Raw genomic sequence first — 24,390 nt, 5'->3', positions numbered from 1 at the left:
AAATTATAGGAAGCGATCACAATGATATAGCTTGCATTCCAGAAACAGAAGTTAAGAGAGTTGTTCAGTCACTAAGTCCTGTCCCACTCTTTGCAACCCCATAGACTCCAGCACAGCAGGCTTCCCTGTCCTTCACTATCTGCCGGAGTTTGCTCAAACTCATGTCCATTGAGTCAGTGATGCCATCCAACCATCTCATCCTCTATCACCCCTTTCTCCTCCTGCCCTCAATCTTTCCCAGCATCAAGGTTTTTTTCCAATGAGTTGGCTTTTTGCATTAGGTAGCTAAAGTACTGGAGCTTCAGCTTCAGCTGAATATTTACTTCCAATAAAATATTCAGGTTGATTTCCTTTAGGATTGACTGGTTTGATCTCCTTGCTGCCCAAGAGACTCTCAAGAGTCTTCTCTGGCACCACAATTTGAAAGCATCAATTCTTTGTTGCTCAGCCTTTTTTATGGTCCAGCACTCACATCTGTACATGACTACTGGAAAAACCATAACTTTGACTTAAATGGATCTTTGTTGGCAAAGTGGTATCTCTGCTTTTTAATATGCTGTCTAGGTTTGGCATAACTTTCCTTCCAAGGAGCAAGAATCTTTTAATTTCATGGCTACAGTCACCATTCGCAGTCATTTTTGGAGCCCAAGAGAATAAAATCTGTCACTGTTTCCACTTTGCCCCCTTCTATTTGCCATGAAGTGATGGGACCAGTCATGTCCAACTCTTTGCAACCCCACAAACTGTAGCCTGCCAGGCTCTTCTGTCTTTGGAACTTTTCCAGGCAAGAACACTGGAGTAAATTACCATTTCCTACTCAAGGGGATCTTTCTGATCCAGGGATCAAACTCTCATTTCCTGCATTGGCAGGTGGATTCTTTACCACTAGCACCATGTGGGAAGCCCTTGAGAGAGGATACTAACAATTCAAAACTGTTTAGAGGACCTAAAGCCAGGCTTCTTTCCATTCACATCCCAATGAGAATCAGTTCCTTATCAACTACTCAGGAAAATCTACAAAACCCAAACCTCACTGGAGGCATCAAGCATGGTAGATAGTTTCCTGAAATGGGTCATAGAGATCCCTATCTCCAGGTATTCATACTCTTGTGTAATCCTCTCCCCTTGAGTATGGGCTGGACTTGGTGCTCACTTCTAAAGAATAGCAAACCTCAAAAGCAATAGGATGTCATCTCTGAGATTAGGTTAAGAAACTGCAACTTCCATCTCCCTACTTTTCCTTTTCCCTTTCCTTCAATGTCTATTCCTTCTTCCCTTTGGCAAATATGTTTTGTCCATGTCAGGCACAAATCACCAACATCTCTCCAGTTTTGCCTCTCCTGGCTCTAACAAAGCTCATGGATGGGGCAGGCAAAAAAACTGTTTGCCTTAGAGGGTGGGGTACAGAGGAGACAGTGAACACTCAGGATGAATGTTTGATCCTGTCGCACCCAAGGATGGGCTTGGGCTGCTCCCCAAACAAGCACAAACTCCATGGCTTGTGTGCTTCAGCATAAAAGAACATCAGATCCTTAGAGAAGTTAATGCTGCCAGTGGACAATCTGAAGGTGTTAACCGCCGTGTCTAGAGAAATTAGATCCCCTGGACTGAAATTTTCCACTGAGAACTTTTTATAGTTTCTATTTCCATTTGTAATTATATTTGGGAAGGGTGGACTTAACAGATACTTTTGAGCTAGATATGTTTTACATGCTCATGAATTAAATAAGGGTTTTATCCTACAGCCAAATTGTTAAAAAAAAAAAAAAAAAAGTCTCAGGCAGGAAGAAAGCCAAGTTCTACCAATACAGAATTTCGCAAGGTCTTGGAAGCCAGTGTCTGGTTGAAAATTTGCTACAGCCTCATTTGGGGCATTCAGATAACTCTGACTATACCCTGATAGGCTGTTTGAGTCATTATCTCCCCTAAGAAGATCCAGTTCTAAGAGCAGGAAATTAAATAGCTTATTTTAGCCAAGAAGACTGCCGTAAATTAGCTAACTCCATTACTTTCATTGCAGTGCTTATCTCACCCTAAAGGACAGCCTTGGGGTGGCAAAGAAGCTCTTAACTGCTGAGAACGGGAGGGGCTCCCACTCCATTAAGGCACAGCCTCAGGAGTGTCTGCAGAAAGGACAGTGCCATTAGGTGCCCTAAATGCCACCACTTTGGGTTCAAACAGGATTCTCTCTGATAATTTTTAACAAATCAGTGAGCTCTGTGAAGATGAGGATGTTATCCTTTATCTCTGAGTATATTCTAAGGTGCTCTGTTTTCAGCTAAAGCCAAATTTTCTAACCTCTAAAAAGGGAGTGCCAATACCCACACACTAGAAGCTGCAGAGAACATTATAAGTTATGCACCCAGAGTCCCTAACATGGTTCCTGTCATAAGTAACCACTCAATATTCATATACTTAAATTAATGAATGAATAAGTGAATATTGCATAAGCAATCATGGAGATAAAATTAACCTTAAAAAATCTTTATTTTTGTGTGTGCTATCTGTCAGACACCACTTTTAATGGACAGAGAGCATCAAAATATGTAGCAGAGAAGAACAATGCTTTTGCAACCTGCTCTACTAATACAAAATTTAATAGAGCAAAAATAACTTATTATCATTATGACCATTTTACAGGTGAGCAAACTGAGTATTTCAGGGGTTAAGTAATTTGCTGAAGCTATTTACAAGTATACAATAAGATTTTCATAATTACATGAGTATCTGTTGAGTGTATACTATTTGCCAAATACTTTACATATATTAGCTCTTTTACTATTTCAGCAGCCTCATCATTATGCTATGGACTATTAACTCCACATAACAAAGGAAGAAACAGAGGCTCAGAGGAGTGAAATGTTTATGATCTATTAGTGGCAGAGCAGGGATTCACACCCAGATGGTCCTGGTGGCAAAGTCCATGTGCTTTATCCCAACATTGACCCATTAAAGCCATGGGCACCTTCTACCATAAGATAAGAACTCCCTGTGAGGATGTCAGTCTCAGGAAACAGGATGGATCATATTTAGTTTCATATCCTGCTCAGGGCTGGCACGGTGCCTGTCTACAAATAAGCATTTGAAAAATATGGCACCTATTCTCTGCTCATGCTTGGGAAATGCTCTGCAAGCCTCTTACATAAGGTAGCTGGCATCTGCTGAGGAAGTGTATTAGAGTTCTCCAGAAAAAAAGAATCAATAAAATGTGTGTGTTTGTGGAAACAGATCTATTTTTAGAAATTGACTCATAAAATTATGGTGACAGGCAAGGTGAAAATCTAAAGGATAGGCCAACAGGTTAGGGACCCAGGAAGAGCCAGTCCTCAGATCCAGTCCCAAGGCCATCTGCTGGCAGAATTCTCTTTTTGCTTGGAAGAGTACAGTCTTTTGTTCATTCATGGCTTCACCTGATTGGGTGCAGCCCACCCACATTATGGAGGACAATCTACATTACTCAAAGTCCACCAATTTAAATGTTAATCTCATCCAAAAACACCCTCACAGAAACATCTAGAATAATGTTTGACTGCATGGCTGGGCACCATGGCTCAGCCAAGTGGACACATAAAATTAGCAATCATAAGAAGTTAGACAAAAACATTTAAAAATATACATATGGGTCCATAGCTCTGCCTTCAAGAGACAAGCAGAGGACATACCACACTCTCTGACTGGCAGAGTCCACTTATGTACCAGCTACTACTTTTATTGGCAATGTTTTGTGGTGAAATGTACTGACAGTAACTGATGAAGGTACTGAGGAATCATGCAGGGCTCCAGACTAGACAGTGAACCTATGGCAGGGAAGCCCAAGGAGAAGCAGTTAGATGTCTCCCAGGAAGAAATTCAAATGATGAGGCAGGTCATGAGTCTGTGCAGGTGGGCCCCAAGAGGTCACACACAGGTGACATCCACTAACTCACGGGATGTACCACAGTCTGGGGTCTGACATGGGTTCATAAACTTTTGCTTCTTCAGAACACTAGAGAGGTTCATCTTCTCAAGCAGCACACATAAACTAAGTTCAAGAGACCAATGTGAAAACAGAAAAGTTTTTCTTAAACTCCAGTTAATAACTGCCATGAGCCAGGTTGACCTTCTTCAAGTAAATCAAATTACCCTGTTCAAAACCTTCAAATGAATTAAAGTCAAGGAAGTGTTTGCACTGCAAGTTCTGAATCTGGATTCTACCTCTGTTTCTGACCTCATTCCTGAACACCTGCAGCCACTTTGTACATGTACTCAAGCCAATATGGCTTCTTGCTGTTCTTTCAACATGTTATCCTTCTGCATCCCCTCCACAGGGCAATTGCCTCCTTGCTGACCAGCCCATTCTTTCTTTCAGCAGGTTTAGAGATCAAGGAACTAAGTGCGGCCTCTAGTCAACAACCATGGACAAACCGAGGTCCGCAGTCCAACATCCTATAAAAGGAATCAAGTTCTACCATCAACCATGTGGGTGAGCTGGGAAGGACACCCTGCTCCAGTTGGGCCTTGAAAGGACAGCAGCCCTGGAGACACCTTGTTTGCAACTTTATGAGAGACCCTGAGCTAGAGGACCCAGGTAAGTCATGCCCAGATTCCTGACCTGCAGAAACCATGAAATGATATATGGGTTGTTTTAAGCTGGCCAAGTTTTGGAGTAATTTGTTACGAAGTAATAGATAGCTAATATATCAAGTGATTTAAGTGCTGCACAGTTTTTCATGTGAGTAAATATGGTCCTGCTGTTGCTGCTGCTAAGTTGCTTCAGTCGTGTCCGACTCTGTGCAACCCCATAGACGGCAGCCCACCAGGCTCTGCCATCCCTGGGATTCTCTAGGCAAAAATACTGGAATGGGTTGCCATTTCCTTCTCCAATGCGTGAAAGTGAAAAGTGAAAGTGAAGTTGCTCAGTCATGTCCGACTCTTAGCGATCCCATGGACTGCAGCCTACCAGGCCCCTCCATCCATAGGATTTTCCAGGCAAGAGTACTGGAGTGGGGTGCCATTGCCTTCTCTGAAATATGGTCCAGAAAACAGAAATAATTAAAATCAGTTCCCAGCTTTACTGATATTTTGTAAAGAAAGTGAAGACAGGAGGAAAGATCACAGAAATGGTGTTATAAAGGAGAAGCATAAACATTTCTTGTATTAGTCATGGTAAGCTAATCTGAGAACAAACAACCCCGAATTATCTTGTTTTTAAAAGTCTTGTTCTCCTCCTGCTAAGTCTAGTAGCTAATGACTATCTTCCAAGAGTAGGATGGCTAATCATTCTAGTTTTCTCAGAACTTGAGGGCTTCACAGGACATGAATGCTCTGTGATAAAACCAGAAAAGCCTCAGGGCAAACCAGGATGAGTTGGTCACCTACCCAAAAATGACTCCTTGAGCCAGCTCAGGTTCTCCATTGATTCTTCCACATTTATTCACACTCCATTAGTGAGAACTAATCACATGGCCCCACCACAGACTTCCTGGTGGAACAGTAGATAAGAATCCACCTGCCCATGCAGAGAACATGGGTTTGATCCCATCTGGGAAGATTTCACATACCTCAGATCAACTAAGCCCATGTGCCACACCTGCTGAGCGTGGGCTCTAGAGACTGTGAGATGCGACTACTGAGCCCACATGTAGCAACCTCTAAAAAAAGGCCCATGTGCCTACAGCCAATGCTCTGCAACAAGAGAAGCCACAGCAATGAGAAGCCTGTGCACCACAATAAAGAGTAGCTCTCACTCACGACAACTAGAGAAAGCCACGTGCAGCAACAAAGACCCAGCACAACCAAAAATGAAAATAAATAAAGAATAGTCACATGGCCCCACCCAGATGCAAAGAAGCTGGCAGTGTTGTTTAGCTGGATCTCCGGAAAGAAAAATGGGTTGATGAGCATGTCACCAGTCTTTTTGCAATGCCCCAGCTTCCTGTGGAGTCTCAACAGTGTTCTGAGAATGCATATTTGCAGTTAAACTTCCTCTCACTTAGTAGGCCACCTTGACATCATGGAGTGGCCATTAGTATAGTCAGTCAGTTATCAGAGATAAAGATTCTCTAATGCAGGAAGCCAGCTACAATAAGAAGAAACCATTTTGTAGATAAAGAAGGAATAAAGGAAGAAAAAGGGACAAGCTGACCAAATCTCTTTTCAAGTCAAAGAATCAAAAGGCCATCACTTATAGTTCTTGCCCCTCTCCTGAAAATTAAATCTATATGCCTATGTATGTGTATAACAATTCATAGGAATAGAATAATACTTGTTAGTGGTAAAGAGAAGAAGGTTTACATTCTCAGATGATAGAAATCTTGCATTAAGAAATACTACTGAAACAGAACGCCATTCCAGGTTCGATGCATGAGACAAATGCTCAGGGCTGGGGCAATGGGATGACCCAGAGGAATGGGATGGGGAGGGAGGGGGGAGGGGGATTCAGGATGGGGAACACATGTAAACCCATGGCTGATTCATGTCGATGTATGGCAAAAACCACTACAATATTGTAAAATAATTAGCCCCCAACTAAAATAAATAAATTAGTTTTTTTAAAAGTACTTAAAAAAAAAAAAAGAAATACTACTGCACAACTGAGACACATTTTTTTTTAATAATTAAAGTTTAAGATTCAATTTTACATAGTTTTCCAGAAGAATCTCTTGCCTGGGCTATGTAAAAATTTTCCTCCAAGATGGGAGATGCTGCTTAATACAGTTTCGCCTGGTTCCCCCTGATGGGACAGTGGTAGTCCCCATCAAAGAGTTTTGGCAACAAAGGTATTAATATTACCAGAAGCTAAAATAAAGACCAGTCAAGAATCCAGAATCCAGAGAAAAATTCTATCAGTAAAGGTCTTTGGGTAACTGTTGTTGCCAGATTGAACTGGTTACATGATATGTGACCGAAAGTATCATGGTTCTTTGAGCTCAGGACAAAGTTCTGGAGGTCATATCAGAAGGGGTTCAGGTTGAAAGAGGCTTCAAAGATCAAGGGAAGAGGAATAAGAAAACTAGCAATTATAAGACTAGTAACTACTGTACATTTGATACCATGTGCTGGTTTTCCTGCTAATGTTTGCCTACCTACTATATACTCACTTCAGTCTGTGGTTTATCCAAATTGTTGTGTCTTTGGCCTCCTCCAGCATAACTATCTTGGGGAAACTAGGGTGACGCAGTGGTAATTAAATAGCTGTGAGGAAATCAGTTCCTGCCGTCGTGGGGTACAGATGCCCCAAAACACTGCTTTGGTTTCTGGAGTATACTCAGTTCAGTTCAAGCCCAATGTAGAAAGAAATAGTAGCAGAATGCTGGAAAGATAAAGCTCTTTTCACAGTGGAAGCTTCAGTGGCTGGTTAGCACAATCCAGTAAAGTGAGGTGATAAGGAAGGGGCAGTCAATGCAGATGAATAAATGACTACTTCCGTGCAACCCTTTATCTGAATTTGTCCAAAAAAAAATACTCGACAGGAAATACATAACCCTAAAGTAGTAGCCTAATACATTTATTAGCTATAACTGATTTTTCTAAAGACACAGCAGAGTTAATTCAGTGTTCATGATTAGAGGAAGACTTAAATGGCTGGCCCCTTCTACTATTTTAAATTTAGAAAACCAGAATGTTCCTGGTGAGAATCAGGTAGCTATATCGCTTAAAGAAATATGCCTAGGAACCATTAGACACTAAATGTCTAGCTGACCCTGTTTGGGTACCATTTTGCAAATGATGAGTCAAGTAAATATAGCTAGTCCATGTGAAGGCACTAGAGGTAAAAATTCTCAATATCTAGTGCCCAAACATGATCAAAGACGGTGAGACCTGATGTGTAATTTGTCTGCTAGTTCAGACCTCTCTTCTAAATAAGTTTTTAAACTTGATTAAGATACCTGAAATACACACTATGCAAAGAACTATATACACATTTATCTCTTTATCAACTATCTATGTATGTATCTATCCATGTTATTGTAGGTTTAACTTAAGCACAAATACATACAATTACAAAGCCAAATAGTATACTAGTCTAATGACATCATACTTCTGGAATTATCTACCAGTCCTTATCACTAGGAAATGTTGCCAGGCTAAACTGGTTTTCAGCTATTACCCCCTGGGAGACAACTGACAGTGTTTGAAGGCATTTTTTACTATTACAGGTTGGGGGTGGGGTGTCACTGGCATATAGTGTGTAGAGGCCAGGGATGCTGCTAAACACTTTACAGTGTGGATTCTTAGTTGCAAACTGCAGAATCAATTCTACTTAGTTTAAACAGGAAATGAATCTTTTCAAGGCTATCAAGCAGCTCACAGTATTTCCAGGGGAGTCAGAGAGTCGGTCTTAGAGCTGAACAGCTGTAGTAATGCCCAAACACCAGTGCAGCAAAGACACTACATACACAGCATGGGTGCTTTGCCACCACCTTCACCAAAAGATTGAGTCTAGCCAGCCCTGCTTTCTCTTACTGATTACTTCTGAATTGGAATTTCACATAGTATGCCTAGTTGACAGAGGTTAAAGTAATGCCTTGCAATACATGATGGGGCTATGGAAAAGATGGAAAAGCAACTAATTTATGGTTGCATGAGATGATAGCCAGTTTTTAAAAAGTATAGTCAGTGGCACAGCTGTGAGACTGAAAGCCAAAGGAATTCGTGATCACTTTACTGTAACTGATATAATGTTTTATTATAAAGAAATACCACATTTAATTATTTATAACAAATATATATTAAATAAAGTGTCTTTAAACAGAGACACTCATAAACCAAGGTTATGTATTGAGCAGTTGATGAAAATGTGGTGAGAGACTTGCAAGAGCCCCAATCTGTATTTCCTCTGGAAGCAGTGATTCCTTATTCACTAGTTCAGTATTTGTGGCAACTTTAAGGCCATAACTACTGCAGATAATGAGGTACCTTAGGAAGAACCACTGCACCTTAGGAAGAACCACTCAGAATCAACTTCACCCTAAAGTGTATTTTCCTGATGGTATGTAGTTTCCTGAAGGCACATCCAGAAGGCTTACTGAGTGCCTGGTGGGAGGGTCGCTGTAGAGGAAGAGAGGAAGTCCCGCAGAAAGGACACGTGGGAGGAACAGATAAGCTCCTCCCACTCCCCAGGAAATTATGATTCAATGCAGAGGCTCCTGGAGCGGAAACCCAGTGAATGATATGCCAAAGACCAGAGAGCTCAGTGACCATGATGCTTATATTTGTGATTCAGTTCTGTCTTCAGCTCTGTCTTTTCTGCACTTGCCCCACAGTTACAGAAAGCTTTCCTTGTGACAACCTTTTGCAGCAACAATAAGGTATATGTTCCTCATGCCACGGTTACACTAGCCATGTCAACTAGCCATCAACTGTAACTCCTAGAAAAGACTAGCACCACACAATGTGATTCAACCTGAGAATATTTTAGAAAATGGCCAGGCTGACAGATGAGCAAATTTCTGCCAGCCAATTGGCTGCTCTAGAGTTTACAGCCTTTACAGACTCACTCAACAAAGAACAACATTTCTCACTCTCAGAAAATATACACAAAAGCATATGTCTGGTAATATTAACATCAAGGAAACAGCAATATTTATTGAGCACTTCCTCTGTAACAAGCATTGATATCAGTACTTGCTGTAACTTGTAGAGCTTAGTGTACCTCAAAGTCAAGTTAACTAGAACAGCATTTGGAAGAAATGATCTCTTTGGGCATGGAAGTTTCTTCCATATTTATGTAAATTTAGGCAATGTTATTTCTGATCTCAAATTAGATGTGTGTCATGGCAATAGATAACCACTGAGGGCTTAGCAGTGATCGTATTATGTTATATTTGTTCATGGAATAAATATTTCTTAAATGCCTATTTTGAGAAAGGGGGAAGGTTGGGTCCTGCGCACACCAAGTAGAACAGGGTCTCTGCCCACAGGAATTTACAGCTGGCAGAGAAAAGGATCGCAAAGTAAAATGACTGAAAAGAAATCATCGTAACTGTGAGAAGTGAACTGTAGATGTGTTGCTATAGAGGTTCAGAACAGGGCAATTTCTCCTGCAGAGGAGGCACTGGGACGGCTGTCAGAGGAGGGGATGTCTGAACTATATGTGAAGAGAGGGCAAGGGGGTGGTAGAGTGGGAGAGAAGGGGCAGGGCTCAGAAGGCAGGCAACTTCTGGGGAGAGTCTGTCGTAGAGCAGAAAGCCACACAGCACAAGAGGAAAGACAGTGTCCAGCATTTGTTATGTTTCAGACCGTGGGTTAGGAGTAGGATGCAGAGATAAGGCTCCTGTCCTCAAGCGGCTCATGCTCTAAGTGGTGCTTCTCGAAGTGCATCCTCAGTGAGATAAGAAGCATTGTCTACAACAAAAGGCAACATGTCGATTCCTTATTAAGTTTGGATAGGCAACAAGTGAGCCATATAATGAAGGAATTGACTTACATGACAAGCAGCAGGCATGCCGTACTTAGAACTGTACTTCTCTAGAACAACAGCCTGCAACATGAGGCTCATGCAAGAGGACATATGGGCAGAGAAAGAAAATATTTAAATGTCCTCTTATGTAGAGGTGCAGTCTCTTACTGACATCTTTGGGGCCAGATGTGTTTTGGATTTTCCTTTGGATGCCATAGACGCAAAATGGTGCACACAGACTATATACAACATAACACAAGCCATTAGAGCAACACCCACTCATCAGATACATGAACATTCCTGTAGCAAAATTCGTGACTGATCCTCAAACAGCATAAACAGTGACTCTAAAGTCTTTCATCAGCAGGGGTCGGGTTTTGCTGCTGTTGGAAGACAATTTTCCTCAGATTTCTTGGCATTTCTGCACAGTCCAAGTCTTCTGAGCAAAGTCATTGGTGAGCTATGTTTAGAGATGACTAAAGCAGCAAACATGCCTTGGGAGCTGGAGAGAGTGAGTGCATTTGATAAGGAGAATGTCTTCCTCCCTGAAGACATTCCAGGATTGTCAAGCTTCCTCAGAAATGTCCCAGGGCAGTGAAGATACTGTCTTCCTCAGGGACACCCTGAGGCAGAAGCCATCCTTACTATACTCCCCATTCCTAGAACTTGGGCTCAGCAAAGTTAACTAACCTGGCAGCTCCACTACCAAAAACCAGTGGAGCTGGATTGAAACGAGATTCTGCAGGGTTCGGTCAGATGCTCTGCCCTGCTATTATGCACTGTGCTTAGATGAGGACATGCCAAAAGCATCGCCTGCCATGGAACCTTAGTTAAGGCAAATCTCTTAACTGCTCTGACCCTGTTTCCTTATCTGTAATACATTTCCACCTCTGAAAAGCATGATAATTTGGCGAAATGATCTTGAGATGGTGCACAGTGAGATATTCTAAAAATTAAAAGATGGTATAAAATGTAAGAGATTATAATTCATGTCACTGCAATCATTATGGTCTTAAAACACACAAAATGGGAATGAGTAAAGTGACTTCTAGCCTCACCACTACCTCCCATAGTGGCCTGCAGAGGCCCAGCAATACCCAGGAGCCCTGCCTTGGTGGGGTACTGGCCTTGTCCAACAGCACCCCCAGGGTGTGACCAAGAGACAAGGGGAAGGGAGTTTTGGCCTTGCAGAAGCAGTACTCATCCTGCTTCCCGCTTCCTTCATTCTAAAATAGAGAAGCCCTCCCTGAGGCTGAAGGGGAGTGCTGTGGAGCTGCTGTGCTTTGATTTTACCCAGAAATTAACAAGGAGAAGAGCAGTTCCAGAGCCTCTCTGGGTAGGAATGAGGACTGTGCGCTTAATTCCCCTGACTTAGCTAAACAATCCCTGTGGCCAGCCTCATGGAATTTAGAAAGAGTAAATATTTTTGGGAGGTCAAGCAAATGATTTTGTTTTCTAAATACATGCTGACATGGGGTCTGGGGAAGAGAAATACAGGTTCAGATTAGATCTAAGGAACCAGAAACTCACATTTGAGCCCCAGCCATGCATCAGGCACAGACAGAGCTGGGCATGCACACTGTTCTCTCCTTACTCCTCACTGCAGCCCAGGAAAGAATGACCATCACCCTCATTTATTACAGATGAGAGAAGAAAAGTTCACAGAGGTTAACAGATCTATCACAGATATGTGGATGGCAAGTAACAGACCTGGGGTCTAAGCCCATCTTGCCCATTCTCCAATACCCATGCTGTTTCCCGGTCACCCTGCTCAGCTGACTTTATAAGATCAGTTCAGTTCAGTCACTCAGTCATGTCCGACTCTTTGCAACCTCATGGATCGCAGCATGCCAGGCCTCCCTGTCCACCACCAACTCCCAGAGTCTACCCAAACCCATGTCCATCGAGTCGGTGATGCCATCCAACCATCTCATCCTCTGTCGTCCCCTTCTCCTCCTGCCCCCAATCCTTCCCAGCATCAGGGTATTTTCCAATAAGTCAACTCTTCGCATGAGGTGGCCAAAATATTGGAGTTTCAGCTTCAACATCAGTCCTTCCAATGAAAACCCAGGACTGATCTCCTTTAGGATGGACTAGTTGGATCTCCTTGCAGTCCAAGGGACTCTCAAGGGTCTTCTCTAACACCACAGTTCAAAAGCATCAATTCTTCGGTGCTCAGCTTTATTCACTGTCCAACTCTCACATCCATACATGACTACTGGAAAAACCATAGCCTTGACTAGACGGACCTTTGTTGGCAGAGTAATGTCTCTGCTTTTCAATATGCTATCTAGGTTGGTCCTAACCTCCCTTCCAAGGAGTAAGCGTCTTTTAATTTCATTGCTGCAATCACCATCAGCAGTGATTTTGGAGCCCAAAAAAATAAAGTCTGACACTGTTTCCACTGTTTCCCCATCTATTTCCCATGAGGTGATGGGACCAGATGCCATGATCTTAGTTTTCTGAATGTTGAGCTTTAAGCCAACTTTTCACTCTCCTCTTTCACCTTCATCAAGAGGCTCTTTAGTTCTTTGCTTTCTGCCATAAGTGTGGTGTCATCTGCATATCTGAGGTTATTGACATTTCTCCCGACAATCTTGATTCCACCTTGTGTTTCTTCCAGCCCAGCGTTTCTCATGATGTACTCTGCATATAAGTTAAATAAGCAGGTGACAATATACAGCCTTGACGTACTTCTTTTCCTATTTGGAACCAGTCTGTTGTTCCATGTCCAGTTTTTAAGATCACTGATGACCAAAAGAATAAACACACTGTCATGCCGGTGCTTCTTCATCTGTTTAGACATAGCTTCTTTTCCTTTGGCTGATTAGAAAATTAGCTCCTTAAGATAATAAATTGATGCTATTGACTTTTCCATCTCCCCCCAGATACTAATGAGCAATGCCTTTAGAAGTTGGCATAGATGTCCCTGTTTTGCTAGCTTTATTCACTGCTCAGTTGCTATATTCAATCTGCACCTACAGTGCTGCCAAAAAGTGGAGGATGGACTGAATTGAAAGTGAAAGTGTTAGTCACTCAGTCATGTCCAACTCTGTGACCCTGTGGACTGTAGCCTGCGAGGCTCCTCTGTACATGGAATTTTTCAGGCAAGTATACTGGCGTGGGTGGCCATTTCCTTCTCTAGGGGATCTTCCTGACTCAGGGATCTTACTCAGGTCTCCTGCATTGCAGGCATGTTTTTTACCATCTGAGCAACCAGGGAAGCCCAGAGCAGATCAGTCAGTTACCAGAAGCAGCACCCTTGAGCCAGAGTCTAGACTTGGTGACAGGTCAGAGCCCCCAGGAGGAAGCTGGGCTCCTTCAGGGAGTGGTGGCTCACTGGCCTCCAGTCCCATAACTCAGAAAGTGACAGACTTCCTCCTATTCATGGCCACATACACCTCTGTTCACTGACCACCTCCCCCTGCCCCCAGATTTTTGTTGCTGGGACATGTGTTGTAACCCAGCATTAAAGGTACAGAGTCTAGTTTAGGCTTGAAATTGAAAGGGAAATTTGAAAAAGGTCTGAAAAAAATATTAAATATTATTAAAGCATTCAAAAACTGAAAGAGAAAGAAAGAGGTTGGGTGGAGCAGAAAGACAGAGAGAGAGAAAGAGAGTGAATGGTCACTGTCTAGAGAAAGGGGATGCTGTTGAAACACAAACAACTCTTTATTTTTGGATGTATTTTTGTTGCAGAAAATCCAAGAAGATATAACCTTTTTATATCATTGGACATTTACTATACAGTGGGCACTGGTTTGGCACTCTACCTACATTATCTGGAATGAGGTCTCCTTATAGTAAACCCAAACTGCACACCTATTGATACCTTTTGAGAGAAAAGAGAGGAATGCAAATGAGGAGGAAGAGTAGGGAAGGGAGGGAGAAAAAGAACGGGCTAGGCGGGTAGCTGTGAGCATGCATGTTCTAGTACTGTGTTACGCAGGGAACTGACATCATAGCATTTGGCCTCACATCCACTCTGCAAACTGAAAAGTAGGCATGAATCTTCCCCTTTAAGAGATGGGGAAACTACAGTTCAGATAGAGTCATGTGGCTAACAACTAGCTCTCAAACTAAGATTCCAGGGCTGAATGGACACTAAAGAATTCTGATAGGGCAACCAAGGGAATTACATCTCTTTCCTTATAAAATAACCATGACACTATAGCAAAAATTGAAGTTTTATTAAATAATTAGGATTGTTGTTTTTCAGTCACTCAGTCACGTCCGACTGCTACCCCATGGACTGCAGCACACCAGTCTTCCCTGTCCTTCGCCTTCTCCCAGACCATGCTCAAACTCATGCCCGTCGAGTCAGTGATGCCATCCAACCATCTTATCCTCTGTTGTCCCCTTCTCCTCCTACCTTCAATCTTTCCCAGATCAGGGTCTGTTCCAGTAAGTCAGCTCTTTGCATCAGATGGGCAAAGTATTGGAGCTTCATCTTCAGTATCAGTCCTTCCAATGAATATTCAGGATTGATTTCCCTTAGGATTAACTGGTTTGATCTCCTTGCAGTCTAAGTCAAGAGTCTTCTCCAACACCACACTTCAAAAGCATCAGTTCTTCGGTGCTCAGCCTTCTTTATGGTCCAAATCTCACATCCTTACATGACTACTGAAAAAACCATAGCTTTGACTATATGGACTTTTGCTGGCAAAATAATGTCTCTGCTTTTTAATACGCTGTCTGTGTTTGTTATAGCTTTTCCTTTAAGGAGCAAATGTCTTTTAATTTCATAGCTGCAGTTCCTGTCTGTAGTGATTTTTGGAGCCCAAGAAAATAAAGTCTGTCACTGTTTCCATTGTTTCCCCATCTATTTGCCATTAAGTGATGGGACCGGATGCCATGATCTTAGTTTTTTGAATGTTGAGTTTTAACCCAGCTTTTTCACTCTCTTCTTTCACTTTTATCAAGAGGCTCTTTAGTTCCTCTTCGCTTTCTGCGCTAAGGTGATGTCATCTGCATATCTGAGGTTATTGATATTTATCTTGATTCCAGCTTGTGCTTCATCCAGCCTGGCATTTTGCACGTTGTATTCTGCATGTAAGTTAAATAAGCAGGGTGACAATATACAGCCCTGATGTACTCCTTTCCCAGTTTTGAACCAGTCCGTTGTTCCCTGTCCAGTTCTAACTGTTGCTTCTTGACCTGCATACAGTTTTCTCAGGAGGCAGGTTAGGTGGTCTGATAGATCATTAGGATGCTTGCCTTCATTATGAACTCTATATTCATATTCAGTATAGACAGTTCGATGTTTTGATTCCAGTGTACATGGAACAATTACAACCAAGACTGTAGTACCAGTTCTAGTCACCTCATACCTATTAATTTGCATATTTTATTAAAGTATAAGGAACTCAAATCATGTGCTATCAATGGGAGCTTGCAACTGATCCTCAGAGCCAAGGAAACCTTGAACAGGGTTGTATAGTTTGGAGGATGAATATCAAAATGCTTCCTGGAGGAGGTGCTAAGACCAAAATTAAGTCTACCCTGTTGGTCAGAAAACCTTAAGAAACAACATCTAGAACCAAAAATGGGAGGAGAGCTCAGGAACCAGGAAAACTAAGAGCTGTCTGGAAGTATTCTCTGATTAATAGATGAAGGACAAATTTGCATCCTTGTGACCTTTATTTTACCTGTTCCAAATACACATGGGATGAGTAGACCATCCCTGATACATTTTAGCCAGTTGAAGATCATGTTTTTCATCATACATTACTAATTTACCATTTTGGCTTCTATTCAGCTCTCAGTGCCATGCCTGGCATATGGTAAGCTCTCAATAAATACTATATGAATAAACAATATTTTAGTGTGCCCAGGGATTGATGTTTCTAAATTTACAAACCCTGTCTCCCACCTGAGAGGAGGCCACCTGAGTGGCCAGCTAGCATTTCAAGATGACACCTCTGTCCCTGTTAACCAACAAGACCCCCAGTTTGAAAAACATAGACTTCCCTAACCAGGAAGTCATTTCTGCATCAGCGCAGGATAGCTGGGCTCTCCTTTTAGAGAAATTAGAAATCTAAACAAATGACTTCCAAGACCTCATCCTTTATTTTCAGTGAGAAAAATCTCTTTCACAAAAGTAAAAACATGTGGCCAAGCTGTAACCTCACTGAAGGTCATCAATGAGACAGACAGGTCATCAATGAGACATCAACGAGACATCACCCTAGAACTTTGTCTGCAGTTCTGAGCTCAGGGTGTGGAGAGGCACTCATGGAATTCAGCCCAGATATGCATTTCCCTTTATACTGATTCCCTCTAACTGCTGTAAACCAGGTTCCCAAGTTTTCATGCACCAATCTTTCAAATCAGATAGCCTCAAAAATTTCTAGTGAAAAAAAGAAAATTCTAGTGGTCAAAACAAAGGAAAGAGCTAGAAACCTGAGAAGGAAAGAGAAAATGCTACATGAGTAAATCAGAAACGTGGTCAGACCAAAACCATCCAGAAACTGCAAATATGAAAAAATATTTCCTATATATTTTTAAAACTACTCTTTGCCTCTTTATTTAGATCTTACCTTCTTCCAACAGACAAACTTAAGTCACATACACATACATATTTCCTTCATGAAAAGAATAATGAGGTAGAAATATGTATTGTGTTTAAGGACAAGACTGCCTGGGTTCATATTCTGACCAGCGCTTTGATCAGCTATGTGACCTTGGGTTTATGCCTCTGGCCTCAGTTTCCTCACTTATAAAACAGGGATGGTAAAATAGCTACCTTGTAAGAATGTTGCATGGAATGATCTCCATTTGAGGCCCAATAGAAAATATATTTACACCTATTGACTACCTATTAAGTACCAAGATTGTAGTAGGTACTTTTTCATACTTTAACTTAATATATCTCACAATAGCTTATAAAGGAGATATTATTACTCATATTTCATCGATAAAATACTAGAAGCTCGAGAAGTTGAGTAATTTGACCAAAACAACATAGATACTAAGGGCAAGGCAGGTATTTGAATCCAGGTCTTCCTAACAGTAAAACTTCAAAGTTGTAGACAAGGTAGCTCCCTAGGTCCCCAGCCATCATGTAGCAGTTTCTTGTTCTCATAGTTATAGGTGATCAGCCTTCCCCAAATGCTCAACAACCCCCTCCTATGAACTCTCACAATGCAGGGACTTCTATGCATGTGGGAGAGAACACTTAAATCTAGTGCCTGAGTCTGAGTTCTCTTCACTCAAGATGTTAAGAAATATACCACATTGATAAAAGAAGACTTTATACAATGCCAGAAGAGCACAAATATCACTGAAAATACCTTCCTTTCACAATGCTTAGGGTTTGCTTGTATGACTCAGCCTGCATTTCAAAAGCTTTGGTTTGTTGCACTGAAATAATTCATGGGCTAATACAGTGCAAGATCATGTAACAGTACTCAAATGTACTCAGTAAATGATACATTTTACTATTGATTCACTTTATCTTCAAAACAACATTATGAGATATTTGTTATCTCCATTTTATAGATGAAGAAACCAAAGCTTGGACAATAGAGCAACTAAATAGCTATATTGATTGCTGCATAAGAAATTTCCCCCAAAACTTGGTAGCTTAACACAGCAATAAACATTAATTTATCTTCCACAGTCTTTGTAGGTCAGGAGTTGGGAAACGGCTTGGATAGGGGTACTTCTGGCTTAGGATTTCTCATAAGTTTTCAGTCAAGCTGTCAGCTAGGACAGGCTGACAGAACCGGAGGATTTGTTTCCAAGGGGGCTCACACACTGGTGCTTGTTGGTGGAAAGCCTTAGTTCCTCCCAATGTGGGGCTCTTCATGGGCTGATTGAGTGGCCTCATGATATGGTGATTGGCTTCCTTCAGAGTGAGCTGTATCAATAACCTCAGATATGCAGATGACACCATATTTATGGCAGAAAGTGAAGAAGAACTAAAGAGCCTCTTGATGAAAGTGAAAGAGGAGAGTGAAAAAGTTGGTTTAAAACTCAACATCCAGAAAACTAAGATCATGGCATCTGGTCCCATCACTTCATGGCAAATAGATGGGGAAGCAATGGAAACACTGACAGACTTTATTTTGGGGGACTCCAAAATCACTCCAGATAGTGACTGCAGCCATGAAATTAAAAGACACTTGATCCTTGGAAGAAAAGTCATAACCAACCTAGACAGCATATTAAAAAACAGAGACATTACTTTGCCATCAAAGGTCCATCTAGTCAAAGCTATGGTTTTTCCAGTAGTCATGTATGGATGTGAGAGTTGGACTATAAAGAAAGCTGAGTGCCAAAGAATTGATATTTTTGAGCTGTGGTGTTGGAGAAGACTCTTCAGAGTCCCTTTAACAGTAAGGAGATCCAACCAGTCCATCCTAAAGGAAATCGGTCCTGAGTATTCATTGCAAGGACGGATGCCGAAGCTGAAACTCCAAAACTTTGGCCACCTGATGTGAAGAACTGACTCATAGGGAAAGACCTTGATGCTGGGAAAGATTGAAGGTGGGAGAAGGGGATGACAGAGGATGAGATGGTCGGATGGCATCACTGATTCAATGGACATGCTGCTGCTGCTAAGTCGCGTCAGTCGTGTCCAACTCTGTGCGACCCCATAGACGGCAGCCCACCAGGCTCCCCCGTCCCTGGGATTCTCCAGGCAAGAGTACTGGAGTGGGTTGCCATTTCCTTCTCCAGGGCATGAAAGTGAAAAGTGAAAGTGGAGCCGCTCGGTCATGTCCAACTCAGTGACCCCATGGGCTGCAGCCCACCAGGCTCCTCCGTTCATGGGATTTGAGTAAACTCCGGGAGTTGGTGATGGACAGGGAAGCCTCTTATGCTGCAGTCTGTGGGGTCGCAAAGAGTTGGACACAACTGAGCGATTGACCTGAACTGAACTGAGAGTGAGCTGTCCAAAATGTAGAGGGCAAAATGGAAGCTATCCATTTGGTTACTCACAGCATCACTTCAACCACATTCTGCTTGTTAGTGGCAAATCTCTGAGTTCAACCCACATTCATCGGAGGGAGAAAGAAACTCCATTTTTTTAGAGGAAGTGTGTCAAAGAATCTATGATATATTCTAAAGTCACCACAGAGGCAGAACTGGAATTCTCATTTATCCCTTTCTGACTTTAGAACTCCAGCTCTTTTTCTGATAGCCAAGGTAAAAAAACACTATGAATGTTTCCACGGCTTACCTCCTCACCCATGATAGACATCATAAGCAATCCCAGTACTCATACTGCTGAAGCTCAGCTTGGCCTAAGTATCTCTCTCACACCATGTGCCAGGAACTCACCACCGATCATTTCAGAGTAAGCACACAAGTAGAAATGAACTCCACTCCTGTCCCTCCCTGTCCCATACTTACATAGGGAAACCTCACAGGTGTTGTAGGTTTGGGCTATCTTAGAGTCCCTAATCTTGAGGATCACCTCTTGGACTCTCCCTGAAACAAGATTTTTAATAATGAACCCGTCTCACAAACGTGCCCAAGGGAGGAAAATGCTTTAGGAAGGCTCATTTATTCTAAGCTTTAGAAAATCCTCCAAATTCCAAGACTTCACTGAAACTGTGCAGACACACCCCAGTAATGCATTTATTTTCTAATAGCAGGAGGAGATATTCAATATCTACAGTGTTCTTTACTTAATACAGCTGCTCTCACCCACGGGTGCACATTGTAATCACCAGAGCCAGTACCTAGCCCCAATCTCAAGAGATTCTGATGTGATTGATCTGGGGTGCAGCCTGAGATCTGGGGACTTTTCAGAACTCCCCATGTGATTCTAATGTTCAATCAGTTCTGAGAATAACTGACTTAACACTTCATTCTCATTGCCAAATAAGTGTTTCCACTGTGTATGCGTTAAGGCGTGCCACTGTGTAATGACTAATTGAACATATTAAAAAAATTTGGAGTGATTGGCCCCAGGCAATATTCAAAATTTACCACTATTTTTCAAAATATCAATTTCAGTTTTTGAGTTTAGATTGTCTTCCTTCTGTAGTTTTTACTATCTGTAGTAAATGGACAAACCCACCTGATTCAATAAAAAAATCCAATTATTTTGCACTTTTATGTGACTTTAATATTTTTCATAAGCATCTCCCAAACCCCCTTTATCTCACCCAGTGCTCACTTCCAATCCATAATTCTTCTCAATCTATCAAAAATATGAGATCATCTTAGAGCAAATGTAAAATTCTGTTGATATGGGATTTTATGATTTGTTGTTGTTCAGTCACTCAGTCATGTCCGACTCTTTGTGACCCCTTGGACTGCAACACACCAGACTTCTCTGTCCTTCACTATCTCCCCAAGTTTGCTCAAACTCATGTCCATTGAGTCGATGATGCCATCCAACCATCTCATCCTCTGTCACCCCTCTCTCCTGCCCTCAGTCTCTCCCAGCATCAGAGATTTCATGATAGTTTTAGTAAATACTTTTCTCTTCCTCACACAGTCAACTCTTACTTTCCTAGATTAACAAAGAGGGGGATTAGCCAGATAATCTAAAAATACCATTTTTCTCTCAAATATCACATCTATCCTAAAAAAAAAGATATATTTTTAACTGAGACATTTTCATTTTTACACCTTAGCCAAGACAAGGACAAATGATCACCATGAGATGTTGAAAGATTCTGGGGATGGGGGCATGCCAGCAATCCCCTGAACACAGTTTCTACACTTTATTTCACATTAAAATCACACACCAGGCTGCATCCCTAGAGTTAAATCAGAATCACTGAGGGTAGAAGTCAGGCATTTGTACAGTTTGTAAAAATTTCCCAGGTGATTCCAATGTGCAACAAAGTTTGGGAACTACTGTCTTAACATTCTACTGCTTAATCTTTATGGGTCTGTGAGCAAAATAAATGTTCTACATCTCTAAGCTACTTTCAGCGAAAAAAACGCATACTCAGATGGGAGGTATTTGTGTGCCAAAGTTTATTTACTGAGCTAAAAACTGTGTAACACAGTGAAGAACTTGAAAAATCCATATGTCTCTTCATTTAGCAAGATCTAAAATTCAAGCAGAGCATATTATTTCAGTAAAGTATTACCTATTGGATTTGGAGGCTAAATAAAAGTGCAGTGTATCAGTGTGTTCCTTTTTCTACCTTTACTGTAACTGACTATCTAAATATGGCATAACATTCACAACTAAAGGTCAAATCAAAATTGATACCAAGAACTGGGTTTTTAATCATAGAAGTAAATTGTATTTATATTGTACAGGATAACCATTTATTAGCTTAACACAAAATTACATCTATACAACTTTTTCCTTTCTTAATCTTATACTTCCTTGTGACATCATTTATTAGCTGGTTTAGATCATTAATTTTTTCCAGTTTTTTAAAAAATGATTGACATGCATCTCTGTATATGTTGAAGGTATACAGCATGGTGGTTTGATTTACAAACATTGTGAGATGATTACCAAAATAGGCTCAGCTCATTAATTCTTATATGGTATCCTTATTTTTAAATGTCTTAATAGGGATTTTAAGATCCCTTAGGAGAAGAGATCATGTACATCAAGTAATATTTATTGAGCATGTACTATGTGGCGAGAGCTGTATTAGCCCATCAACAGGTTTTTGTGTCCCCTATAGCTATGTCAGAGGATGAGATGGTTGGATGGCATCACCGACTCAATGGACATGAGTTTGGGTAAACTCCAGGAGTTGGTGATGGACAGGGAGGCCTGGTGTGCTACAGTTCATGGGGTTGCAAAGAGTCAGACACGACTGAGCGACTGAACTGAACTGACTGATAGCTATGTTATTTAATTTGCAGTTTACAGCCAATAGCAAAACCAACTTAGTGGCCTGGCCACCTTTTTATTAATGACAGTATAAAACAGAATCAAATAAAAAGAAATAGCAAATGGCAGCATATTAAGGATATACTCACATATTAACGATAAGTTTACAGTAAATGAAACCTTCACTTGTGTGTGTGTGTGTGTGTGTTGAGTCTCAATGCAGAATATTTTTCTCCATTAGAAAGATTTGAAATATATTGGGATAGAACAGTGTTTTGTGCATCATAGTGTTCCGTAAATAGTTCTTGATTAAGTAAATGAAGTCAAAAGTTCTAGAAATGGGGTTTTGGTTTGTTTTTGTTTTGTTCTAAGCTGTTATAAGTTTCTCTGGCTGAAAACAGAAGTCACCTTGTAACTTTGGTATTCTTTTGGCTCTGAGCACTGAAGGGGACTCTTTTTCATATGTCAGTATAAGGGGCTGAGGCCCCTGCGGGTGGAGGAGCAGGCAGGATGTCTGTGGCCTGGACGGCTCATTCCCTCAAGCCCTTTTGGTATGCAGAGATGGTCTCTGGGCCATGGACTTCTTTGTCTAGTGTCAAGAAGGCTCCTGGGAAAATAAGAAATGAACACCTGACTCTGTCCATTTAGAGCTTCAAAAGACATGAAATGGTCCCAGCCAAGGTCCATGGCTAGCAAAGGAGAACTCTCCATGAGGCAAGAGGCGTCTGGACTGGTTTGGAGCCCACAGGATAGAGATGACCCCTAGCAGAGCCAAATGGAGGAGATTTTGACATGAAGAAAGGGTGCTTTCTGCAAAGAGAGCTTATGGAGCCTTAGAAAATCAAGCAAAAAATAATGAAGATGTTAATATCCCACACTGATCTTTTAAAATGCATACTAGTGATTTGCAGGGTACAACTCTGGCACTTTTAACTCACTAATAGCCACTAATCGTCTTCCACACTCTGCATCCCTGATGATTGTGATTAATGAGGTCATTTATTCTTGTTGTTATCCATATGACAGAAATAACATATACAGCCCATTTATACTCTGAATTCCTTCAATGGCTTCACTTCACTGAGATGAGAGGAATGTGGCCATATTCAGAGATGGCCAAGAATTCTACATAGTGGTTAGGTCAGATGAACCACAGTATTTTACTGCAATGTATATAAGTTTGACGGCTGGAAAGACACATATAAATTGATTCACTTAGTAGATATCTGGGTGCTTACCATATGCTAAGCACAAGAAAACAATATAATTTTTTATACCATGAAATTATAATAAAGTTCTACCCACATTGAAAGTGAAAGTCACTCAGTCGTGTCCAACTCTGTGATCCCATGAACTGTAGCCTACAAGGCTCCTCTGTCCATTCAATTCTCCAGGCCAGAATACTGGAGAGGGTAGCCGTTCCCTTCTCCAGAGGATCTCCCCAACCCAGGGATCGAACCTAGGTCTCCCGCATTGTAGGCAGATTCTTTACCCTGTGAGCCAGCAGAGAAGCCCAAGAAAACCGGAATGGGTAGCCTATCCCTTCTCCAGTGGATCATCCTGGCCCAGGAATTGAACCAGGGTCTCCTGCATTGCAGGCAGACTCTGTACCCACATTAGTGGTACAACAAAGGAGGCCACTAATTGCCTTGTGGCTTCAAAATGGTGACATTCAGAGCAGACATTAAGATAACGTGGACTAATTTTAAAATATTACTTGAAAACACAAAATATCACAAAATGAGAAAAATCTCTAAAGACAGGCTTTAAGAATAAGCCACCAACATACTTGACTCACATAAAGACAACAGACCTCAGACAGAGGTTATCTGAGCAACCACTTATATGAATGTTTTGATGGATAAAATTTATAGAAATGGATAATCATGTATCTCTTACGTTTCATTCACAAAATATTTAGGGGTGGAAGGTAATATCTGACATCCTTGCTTCTGAATTGGGTCATTACAACATCTCCACATAATTTTCTTTCCAAATCAGTGTTTACATATGTTTTAATAAGACAACCTGTGTTCTTCATAGTTTAAATTGCAGTGTGGATGTTCAGTGGCCTTCCTTTAAGCAAGAGGCAATAATCTGACAACAGGCTTTTCTCACTGCAAAAGGAAGAAAAGAGTCTTTATGGAATGTTTTTCTCATTCATTATCCTCCCCCTCTGCAAACTACCATTTGCCAGGCCTGTAGACATTCTGTGATAAGCAGGAGTGCTGTCGTCAGAAATAGG

The 24,390-nt window shown here is 41.4% G+C and overlaps 1 long non-coding RNA gene across 1 annotated transcript in view; it reads left to right on the top strand.

The window, feature by feature from the left end:
- The window catches only part of LOC145523620 (uncharacterized), a 169,983-nt gene that overhangs the window by 15,993 nt on the left and 129,600 nt on the right, over window positions 1-24,390 (top strand). Inside the window, exon 4 of the long non-coding RNA XR_014066784.1 lies at window positions 4,352-4,567. This is a non-coding gene — a long non-coding RNA (uncharacterized LOC145523620). The remainder of the gene's footprint in view (window positions 1-4,351; window positions 4,568-24,390) is intronic.

The sequence above is a fragment of the Giraffa tippelskirchi genome, chromosome 10 (genome assembly GCF_054371585.1).
Source record: "Giraffa tippelskirchi isolate mGirTip1 chromosome 10, T2T-mGirTip1v1.2.pri, whole genome shotgun sequence".
Classification (NCBI taxonomy): Eukaryota; Metazoa; Chordata; class Mammalia; order Artiodactyla; family Giraffidae; genus Giraffa; species Giraffa tippelskirchi.
This window is presented reverse-complemented; position numbering and strand designations above follow the sequence as displayed.